The following is an 11,562-nucleotide window of genomic DNA, read 5'->3' on the forward strand; positions in this document are numbered from 1 at the left end:
TTGCTTGCTCATGAAGACCTAGGGCATTTGAGGAAGCCCATCGTTGGAATATACAAGCCAAGTTCTATAATGAAAATTCCCACTAGTATATGAAAGTGATAACTCAAGAGACTCTCTATATGAAGAACATGGTGCTACTTTGAAGCACAAGTGTGGTAAAAGGATAGTAACATTGCCCCTTCTCTCTTTTTCTCTCATTTTTTTTGTAGGCTTCTTTGGCCTCTCTCTTTTTTTGGGGGGCTTCTTTGGCCACTTTTATTTTGATAACCTCACATGGGACAATGTTCTAATAATGATGATCATCACACTTTTATTTACTTACAACTCAATATTACAACTCGATATCAAGAACAAAGATATGACCCTATATGAATGCCTCCGGCGGTGTACCGGGATGTGCAATGATCTAGCGTGGCAATGACATCAAAAAATGGACAAGCCATGAAAACATCATGCTAGCTATCTTACGATCATGCAAAGCAATATGAAAATAAATTCTCAAGTCATGTATATGATGATGATGGAAGTTGCATGGCAATATATCTCGGAATGGCTATGGAAATGCCATAATAGGTAGGTATGGTGGCTGTTTTGAGGAAGATATAAGGAGGTTTATGTGTGATAGAGCGTATCGTATCACGGGGTTTGGATGCACCGGCGAAGTTTGCACCAACTCTCGAGGTGAGAAAGGGCAATGCACGGTACCGAAGAGGCTAGCAATGATGGAAGGGTGAGAGTGCGTATAATCCATGGACTCAACATTAGTCATAAAGAACTCACATACTTATTGCAAAAGTCTATTAGGTATCGAAACAAAGTACTACGTGCCTGCTCCTAGGGGGATAGATTGGTAGGAAAAGACCATCGCTCGTCCCCGACCGCCACTCATAAGGAAGACAATCAATAAACCTCATGCTCCAACTTCGTTACATAACGGTTCACCATACGTGCATGCTACGGGACTTGCAAACCTCAACACAAGTATTTCTCAATTTCACAATTACTCAACTAGCACGACTCTAATATCACCACCTTTATATCGCAAAACTATTGCAATGAATCAAACATATCATATTCAGTGATCTACAAGTTTTATGTAGGGTTTTATGACTAACCATGTGAATGACCAGTTCCTGTCATCTATCTAAATACATATAAGTGAAGCACGAGAGTTTAATTCTTTCTACAAAAGATATGCACATGCTCTAACAAATATAAGTGAAGCAAAAGAGCATTCTACAAATGACGGTTGTCTATGTAAAGAGAAACAGGCAATCCAAGCTTCAAATGATATAAGTGAAGCACATGAAGCATTCTATAAAGACATACTCAAAAGATATAAGTGAAGTGGAATGAGTATTCTATAAATCAACCAAGGACTATCTCATACCAGCATGGTGCATAAAAGGAAAAGTGAAAACTAAATGCAAAAGACGCTCCAAGATTTGCACATATCACATGAATGAAACGAATCCGAAAACATACCGATATTTGTTGAAGAAAGAGGGGATGCCTTCCGGGGCATCCCCAAGCTTAGACGCTTGAGTCTCCTTGAATATTTACTCGGGGTGCCTCGGGCATCCCCAAGCTTGAGCTCTTGCCTCTCTTCCTTCTTCTCACATCGATACCTCCTCGATCATCGAACACTTCATCCACACAAAACTTCAACAGAAAACTCGATAAGATCCGTTAGTATAATAAAGCAAATCACTACTCTAGGTACTGTTGCAAACCAATTCATATTTTGTTTTTGCATTGTGTCTACTGTAATATAGCTTTTTCATGGCTTAATCCACTGATATAACTTGATAGTTTCATCAAAACAAGCAAACTATGCATCAAAAACAGAATCTGTCTAAAGCAGAACAGTCTGTAATAATCTGAACATTCACCATACTTCTGATACTTGAAACATTCTGCCACAATTAGGAAAAATAAAAAATTTGTATAGAAAAACAGTGCAAAAAGAATCAGAACCATTTGACATTCCAGTAAAAAATTAAAAATCGCGCACTACAGCCAAAGTTTCTGTCCTGCACCGTACAAACCAACAAGTATTGTAAACATCCTAAAGGCAAACCTTGGCACGTTATTTTTATAATACAATGGAGTTGTACAAGGGGATAATTATTTTTGTTGAAACATTTCTGTAATCAAGATTCACAAAGTTGCCGTGAGCATGAACAAAGTTCAAGGAGCTCTCCCACTTCAACAATGCTTGTCTTTCTCACTTTCACTTTCCTTTTTGAAAAGTTCTGGGTTCCCCTCTTTATTTTTGTTGTTTTTAAACTATATGAAAGCACTCAACAGAAATAAATGACTCTCTAAAACTTCCGGGTTGTCTCCCTGGCAGCGCTTTCTTTAAAGCCATTAAGCTAGGCATATAGTGCTCAAGTAGTGAATCCACCCGGATCCCAGGGTATATCAAAGCCAATTATAATTAGCAATGATTTGTAATTTAGTAGTGAGCACAAAGTAACATATATCATGTAATGACGAAGTCTAACTCTCTTCCTATGCATCGGCATGTCATAAAAGAACAATTCATGCACACATAGTAAAGGCCAATGCATAGTATAAGCAGTTTCTTGCAATTTTATCGTGTTGGAAACATTGAGAGGTGGAGATATAGTTCCTCTCTCATAATAATTGCAAGTAGGAGCAGCAAGCACATGCATATTATATCTATCAAAATCATCATGTGCAACGGTATAAGGCAACCCATTAATATAATCCTTAATAAGGGTAAACTTCTCCGATATAGTGTAGTTGGGAGAATTCAAAAAGATAATAGGACTATCATGCGTGGGTGCAATAGCAACAATTTCATGTTTAACATAAGGAACTATAGCAAGTTCAGCTCCATAAGCATAATTCATATTGGCATCTTGGCCACAAGCATAGCAAGCATCATCAAAAAGGGATATTTCAAAAGAGTCAATGGGATCATAGCAATCATCCTTCGGTAAGCACGAAGGGAAATTAAACAATGTATGAGTTGAAGAGTTACTCTCATTAGAAGGTGGGCACGGGTAGCTAATCCGCTCTTCCTCCTTTTGTTCTTCGCTCTCCTCCTCATCTTTTTCATCCAATGAGCTCACAGTTTCATCAATTTCTTCTTCCATAGATTCCTGCAAAATATTAGTCTCTTCTTGGACAGCGGAGACTTTCTCAATGAGTGCATTAATATCGGAATTGTATTCATAATTCTCATAGCAATATTTGAGGATAGCTAAATTTTCAGGTCTATAAGCGGCATCATCAAAATCTTCAAACTCTTTAAACATAGATTCAATTTCATAAGCACCCATAAAAGCAACAAATTCTTCTATTAGCTCCACATCATAGTAATCATATATACCATTAGCATAAGAAGCTAAGGTTTTATTATCATGAAATTTGCATGAAAAGGGAAGGTGTGGAGCCTTCATCCTAGAGCAACAAGTATAATCATAACTCAAGCATAGTTGCCTAGCATACCACTTCAATATATGAATTTGATCCCATAATAGTTTCCCTTTTTGTGTCAAGCGGTAATCCCTAAAGTATTCACGTTGATCCAATGTTACTCCCATTACATAATTGAATGGGGCTTTCTCAGGATTATTAAAGTAGTACGTAATATCTTTCACATAACCAGCATCAAGGGTTTTAGGAGGTTCCCCATCTCCATGAGCAGAAAGTACACCTAATTTTTTTGGTATTTCGTGTTCCATATCCATAACTAAAGATAAAGAACAACTAAGAACAGCAAATAAAAAAATTACTTAGTGATAAAGCAAACAAGCACACATGAGAATATTCACCCCATGCTATTGCTCCCCGGCAACGGCGCCAGAAAAAGGTTTTGATAACCCACAAGTATAGGGGATCAATTGTAGCCTCTTTCGATAAGTAAGAGTGTCGAACCCAACGAGGAGCTAAAGGTAGAACAAATATTCCCTCAAGTTCTATCGACCACTGATACAACTCTACGCACACTTGACGTTCGCTTTACTGGAAACAAGTATGAAACTAGAAGTACTTTGTAGAAGTTGTTGGATAAGTTTGCAAGAATATAAAGAGCATGTAAATATAAACTGGGGGCTGTTTAGATGAAGACACGCCTAAATTAGTTTTAGTAGAGAGCTTTTTGTTACGAGAAAGTTATTTATTTCTAGGCAATCGATAACTAGACCGGTAATCACTATTGCAATTTTATTTGAGGGAGAGGCATAAGCTAACATACTTTCTCTACTTGGATCATATGCACTTATGATTGGAACTCTAGCAAGCATCCGCAACTACTAAAGATTCATTAAGGTAAAACCCAACCATAGCATTAAAGTATCAAGTCCTCTTTATCCCATACGCAAACAACCTACTTACTTGGGTCTGTGCTTCTGTCACTCACGCCACCCACCATAATAAAATCATGAACATATTGCAAACCCTACAGCGGGAATCCCTCACGCTTGTGTGACACGGAGAGCACCATTGGACAGCACCAATAATAAAACATGCAACTCAAACCAATCTTGATCATCGAATAGCCCAAAGGACAAAACAGATCTACTCAAACATCATAAGATAGCCATACATCATTGGGAAATAATATATAGCGTTGAGCACCACGTTTAAGTAGAGATTACAGTGGGTAAGAGAGAGGTTACACCGCTGCATAGAGAGGGGAAGAGTTGGTGATGATGGCGGTGAAGTTGTTGGTGAAGATTGCGGTGATGATGATGGCCATAGTGGCGTGCCGGCGCCACCGGAAGAGAAGGGGAGAGGGGGCCCCTTCGTCTTCTTCTTCCTTGACCTCCTCCCAAGATGGGAGAAGGGTTTCCCCTCTGGTCCTTGGCCTCCATGGTGTGGGAAGGGCGAGAGCCCCTCCGAGATTGGATCTGTCTCTCTGTTTCTCTCTGTTTCTGCGTTCTCCTCTACTGCCCTTTCACCGTTTCGTATATATATGGAGATCCGTAACTCCGACTAGACTGAAACCTTCGCCGTGATTTTTTACCAAAAAGTAGCTTTCTTGCGGCCGAAGAAGGGCATCAACCGCCTTACGGGTGGCCCACGAGGGTCAGGGGCGCGCCCAGGGGGCAGGGGCGCCCCCTGCCTCGTGGCCACCTCGGGCACCGTCTCGCGTGGATGTTTCTTCCGGAATTTTCCAAATATTCCAAAAATAAGCTCCGTCCGTTTTTATCCCGTTTGGATTCCGTTTAATATGGATATTCTGCGAAACATAAAACATGCAACAAACAGGAACTGGCACTGGGCACTGGATCAATATGTTAGTCCGAGAAATAGTATAAAAAGTTGCCAAAAAGTATATGAAAGTTGAATAATATTGGCATGGAACAATCAAAAATTATAGATACGATGGAGACGTATTAGCGTGCGGCTTCTAGGCCAGCTAGCCAAGCACCTGCGTGGTGGCATGCAGATCTTCGTGAAGACTCTGTCACCGCACCAGCACAGCCAGCATGGCACTGCATGCCTCATCAGCTTGGACCCGCGTCAAAGCAAGCCGAGGCGGCGACGGACAGGATGAGCTTTGTTGCCGGCCCCGATAAAGCAAGAGGACACGTAGGCGGCACCTAAAATGCGTTTGTCCTACGATTTCAGGAGATAAACTTGTACACTGTAGATACTTTCCACCTCCTATGTGCCACTGTGGCGACCCCTTTGACATATAAAAGGAGGCCCGAGGCATACTGTGGAAGGATTCGGACTCTTGGAACTAGGCACGCATAGTAGCTAGTCCAAGAACACAAGAACACCAAATAAACACAGACAAGCAGGACTAGGGTATTACACACCATTTGCGGCCCGAACCTGGGTAAAGATCCCCTCGCGTTGATCATCTGGACCTGCTCTTTGCACATCTCTTCACCCCCGCCAACCATAGTAGGGATCCTCGGGATCCCATAGGTGTCATTTCCCCGACATCTTTGGCGTGCCAGGTAGGGGGCGTGAGGTTGTGAAAATCTGGTCTAGAAGTTAGCACATCGACGCCTTCGTCATGATGGCTCCGAACATGAAGGCAGCCCCAGCAGCCGGCTCGTTTGGAGCCGGTCTGACCGCGCCAGTGCGGGTGAGCGACAGGGTAGATGCTGGTGGTGGAGGAGGTCAAAGTCATCTCCATCACTGTGGTGCCATTAGCCAGGCGAGCGGTGTCGTCTGCAGCCGCAACAACCATCCGCGTGGCGACAAAAAGCTAAGTCACGCAGAACCTTGAGCAACTTCCTTTATAAGGGGTTATCTTCCTCGAAGGATTTTCCTCCTTGTATGGAAAACCTGCACGCAAGGGAGCCCTTCCGCTATAGGCAACGCCCTTGTTCTGTTTCGAGTCCGCTCAACAGTCCAAGCGGCTGCGCCGAGAACGGCAAGGTGGCTTATGATACGTCTCCAACGTATCTATAACTTTTGATTGTTCCATGCTATTATATTATCTGTTTTGGATGTTTAATGGGCTTTAATATGCTATTTTATATGATTTTTGGGACTAACCTATTAACCTAGAGCCCAGTGCCAGATTCTATTTTTTCCTTGGTTCTGAGTTTTACAGAAAAGGAATACCAAACAGAGTCCAATTGACGTGCCAATTTTTTATGATTTTTCATGCACCAAAAGAAGTCTCCGTAGTAAAAGAGTTGGGCCAGAAGAGTCTCGAGCCGTCCACGAGGGTGGAGGGCGCGCCCTACCCCCTGGGCTCTTCCCCTGTCTCGTGGATGACTCGAAGACCCCCCCTGACGTGAGACCGACGCCAAAAATTCCTATAAATACAGAAACCCCCAGAAAGAAACCTAGATCGGGAGTTCCACCACCGCAAGCCTCTATAGCCACCAAAAGCCAACCGGGACCCTGTTCTGGCACCCTGCCAGAGGGGGATCCATCACCGGTGGCCATCTTCATCATCCCGGCGCTCTCCATGACGAGGAGGGAGTAGTTCACCCTCGGGGCTGAGGGTATCTACCAGTAGCTATGTGTTTTATCTCTCTCTCTCGTGTTCTTGATTCGGCACCATCTTGATGTATCGCGAGCTTTGCTATTATAGTTGGATCTTATGATGTTTCTCCCCCTCTACTCTCTTGTAATGGATTGAGTTTTCCCTTTGGAGTTATCTTATCGGATTGAGTCTTTAAGGATTTGAGAACACTTGATGTATGTCTTCCATGTGCTTATCTGTGGTGACAATGGAATATTCACGTGATCTACTTGATGTATGTTTTGAAGGAAATATGCCCTAGAGGCAATAATAAAGTTATTATTTATTTCCTTATATAATGATAAATGTTTATTATTCATGCTATAATTGTATTAACTGGAAACATGATACATGTGTGAATACATAGACAAACAGAGTGTCACTAGTATGCCTCTACTTGACTAGCTCGTTGATCAAAGATGGTTATGTTTCCTAGCCATAGACATGAGTTGTCATTTGATTAACGGGATCACATCATTAGGAGAATGATGTGATTGACTTGACCCATTCCGTTACCTTAGCACACGATCCTTTAGTATTCTGCTATTTCTTTCTTCATGACTTATACATGTTCCTATGACTATGAGATTATGCAACTCCCGTTTACCGGAGGAACACTTTGTGTGCTACCAAACATCACAACGTAACTGGGTGATTATAAAGGTGCTCTACAGGTGCTTCCAAAGGTACTTGTTGGGTTGGCATATTTTGAGATTAGGATTTGTCACTCCGGTTGTCGGAGAGGTATCTCTGGGCCCACTCAGTAATGCACATCACTATAAGCCTTGCAAGCATTGTAACTAATGAGTTAGTTGCGGGATGATGTATTACAGAACGAGTAAAGAGACTTGCCGGTAACGAGATTGAACTAGGTATTGAGATACCGACGATCGAATCTCGGGCAAGTAACATACCGATGACAAAGGGAACAACGTATGTTGTTATGCGGTCTGACCGGTAAAGATCTTTGTAGAATATGTGGGAGCCAATATGAGCATCCAGGTTCCGCTATTGGTTATTGACCGGAGACGTGTCTCGGTCATGTCTACATAGTTCTCGAACCCATAGGGTCCGCACGCTTAAAGTTCGATGACGGTTATATTATGAGTTTATGTGTTTTGATGTACCGAAGGTAGTTCGGAGCCCCGGATGAGATCGGGGACATGACGAGGAGTCTCGAAATGGCCGAGACGTAAAGATCGATATATTGGATGACTATATTCGGACTTCGGAAAGGTTCCGAGTGATTCGGGTATTTATCGGAGTACCGGAGAGTTACGGGAATTCGCCGGGGAGAAGTATTGGGCCTTATTGGGCCATACGGGAATAGAGGAGAGAGGCCAAAAGGAAGGAGGCGCGCACCCCCCCCCCTCTGGTCCGAATTGGGCAAGGGGTGCAGCCCCCTTTTCCTTCTCCCTCTCTCCCTCTTTCCTTCTCTCCTACTCCAACAAGGAAAGGAGGAGTCCTACTCCCGGTGGGAGTAGGACTCCCCCCTTGGCGCGCCCTCCTCCTAGGCCGGCCGCCTCCCCCCTTGCTCCTTTATATACGGGGGCAGGGGGCACCCCATAGACACAACAATTGATCCCTTGGATCTCTTAGCCGTGTGCGGTGCCCCCCTCCACCATAATCCACCTCGGCCATATCGTAGCAGTGCTTAGGCGAAGCCCTGCGTCGGTAGAACATCATCATCGTCACCACGTCGTCGTGCTAACGGAACTCTCCCTCAAAGCTCGGCTGGATCGGAGTTCGAGGGACGTCATCCAGTTGAACGTGTGCTGAACTCGGAGGTGCCGTGCGTTCGGTACTTGATCGGTCGGATCGTGAAGACGTACGACTACATCAACCGTGTTGTGCTAACGCTTCCGCTTTCGGTCTACAAGGGTACGTGGACAACACTCTCCCCTCTCGTTGCTATGCATCACCATGATCTTGCGTGTGCGTAGGAAATTTTTGAAATTACTACGTTCCCCAACATGTTTTGGTGATCAACTTGCGGGTTCAGTGACCTTGTGAACTTATGCATAGGGGTTGGCACACATTTTCGTCTTGACTCTCTGGTAGAAACTTTGGGGCACTCTTTGAAGTTCTTTGTGTTGGTTGAATAGATGAATCTGAGATTGTGTGATGCATATCGTATAATCATACCCACGGATACTTGAGGTGACATTGGAGTATCTAGGTGACATTAGGGTTTTGGTTGATTTGTATCTTATGGTGTTATTCTAGTACGAACTCTAAGATAGATCGAACGGAAAGAATAGCTTCGTGTTATTTTACTACGGACTCTTGAATAGATCGGTCAGAAAGGATAACTTTGAGGTGGTTTCGTACCCTACAATAATCTCTTCGTTTGTTCTCCACTATTAGTGACTTTGGAGTAACTCTTTGTTGCATGTTGAGGGATTGTTATATGATCTAATTATGTTATCATTGTTGAGAGTTCTGGGCGATATAAGTCATACTGCTTACCAGCATGTTATACTTTGGTTCGGCGGTATTGTTGGATGAACCGGCCCAGACCGTCATTACGCGTACGCTTACGCGAGACTGGTTCTTCCGACGTGTTTTGCACAGAGGTGGCTGGCGGGTGTCAGTTTCTCCAACTTTAGTTGAACCGAGTGTGGCTACGCCCGGTCCTTGCGAAGGTTAAAACAGCACCAACTTGACAAACTATCGTTGTGGTTTTGATGCGTAGGTAAGAACGGTTCTTGCTAAGCCCGTAGCAGCCACGTAAAATTTGCAACAACAAAGTAGAGGACGTCTAACTTGTTTTTGCAGGGCATGTTGTGATGTGATATGGTCAAGGCATGATGCTAAATTTTATTGTATGAGATGATCATGTTTTGTAACCTAGTTATCGGCAACTGGCAGGAGCCATATGGTTGTCGCTTTATTGTATGCAATGCAATCGCCCTGTAATGCTTTACTTTATCACTAAGCGGTAGCGATAGTCGTAGAAGCATAAGATTGGCTAGACGACAACGATGCTACGATGGAGATCAAGGTGTCACGCCGGTGACGATGGTGATCATGACGGTGCTTCGGAGATGGAGATCACAAGCACAAGATGATGATGGCCATATCATACCACTTATATTGATTGCATGTGATGTTTATCTTTTATGCATGTTATCTTGCTTTGATTGACGGTAGCATTATAAGATGATCCCTCACTAAATTATCAAAGTATAAGTGTTCTCCCTAAGTATGCACCGTTGCGAAAGTTCTTCGTGCTGAGACACCACGTGATGATCGGGTGTGATAGGCTCTACGTTCAAATACAAAGGGTGCAAAACAGTTGCACACGCGGAATACTCAGGTTAAGCTTGACGAGCCTAGCATATAACAGATATGGCCTCGCAACACGGAGACCGAAAGGTCGAGCGTGAATCATATAGTAGATATGATCAACATAGTGATGTTCACCGTTGAAACTACTCCATCTCACGTGATGATCGGACATGGTTTAGTTGATATGGATCACGTGATCAGTTAGAGGATTAGAGGGATGTCTATCTAAGTGGGAGTTCTTAAGTAATATTATTAATTGAACTTAAATTTATCATGAACTTAGTCCTGATAGTATTTTTGCAAATTATGTTGTAGATCAATAGCTCGCGTTGTTGCTTCCCTGTGTTTATTTTTGATATGTTCCTAGAGAAAAATTATGTTGAAAGATGTTAGTAGCAAAGATGCGGATTGGATCCGTGATCTGAGGATTATCCTCATTGCTGCACAGAAGAATTATGTCCTTGAAGCACCGCTAGGTGACAGACCTATTGCAGGAGCAGATGCAGGCGTTATGAACGTTTGGCTAGCTCAATATGATGATTACTTGATAGTTTACTGCACCAGGCTTAACGGCTTAGAATCAGGAATTCAAAGACGTTTTGAACGTCATGGACCATATGAGATGTTCCATGAGTTGAAGTTAATATTTCAAGCAAATACCCGAGTTGAGAGATATGAAGTCTCCAACAAGTTCTATAGCTAAAAGATGGAGGAGAATAGCTCAAACAGTGAGCATGTGCTCAGATTGTCTGGGTACTACAATCGCTTGAATCAAGTGGGAGTTATTCTTCCAGATAAAATAGTGATTGACAGAATTCTCTAGTCACCATCACCAAGTTAGTAGAACTTCGTGATGAACTATAATATGCAAGGGATGACGAAAACAATTCCCAAGCTCTTCGCGATGCTAAAATCGGCGAAGGTAGAAATCATGAAAAACATCAAGTGTTGATGGCTGACAAGACCACTAGTTTCAAGAGAAAGGACAAAGGGAAGAAGGGGAACTTCAAGAAGAACGGCAAGCAAGTTGCTACTCAAGTGAAGAAGCCCAAGTCTGGACCTAAGCCTGAGACTAAGTGCTTCTACTGCAAAGGGACTGGTCACTGGAAGCGGAACTGCCCCAAGTATTTGGCAGATAAGAAGGATGGCAAAGTGAACAAAGGTATATTTGATATACAGATTATTGATGTGTATTTTACTAGTGTTCGTAGCAACCCCTCAGTATTTGATACTGGTTCAGTTGCTAAGAGTAGTAACTCGAAACGGGAGTTGCAGAATGAACAGAGACTAGTTAAGGGTAA

The sequence above is a fragment of the Triticum aestivum genome, chromosome 5D, assembly GCF_018294505.1.
Source record: "Triticum aestivum cultivar Chinese Spring chromosome 5D, IWGSC CS RefSeq v2.1, whole genome shotgun sequence".
NCBI classification, from domain to species: domain Eukaryota; kingdom Viridiplantae; phylum Streptophyta; class Magnoliopsida; order Poales; family Poaceae; genus Triticum; species Triticum aestivum.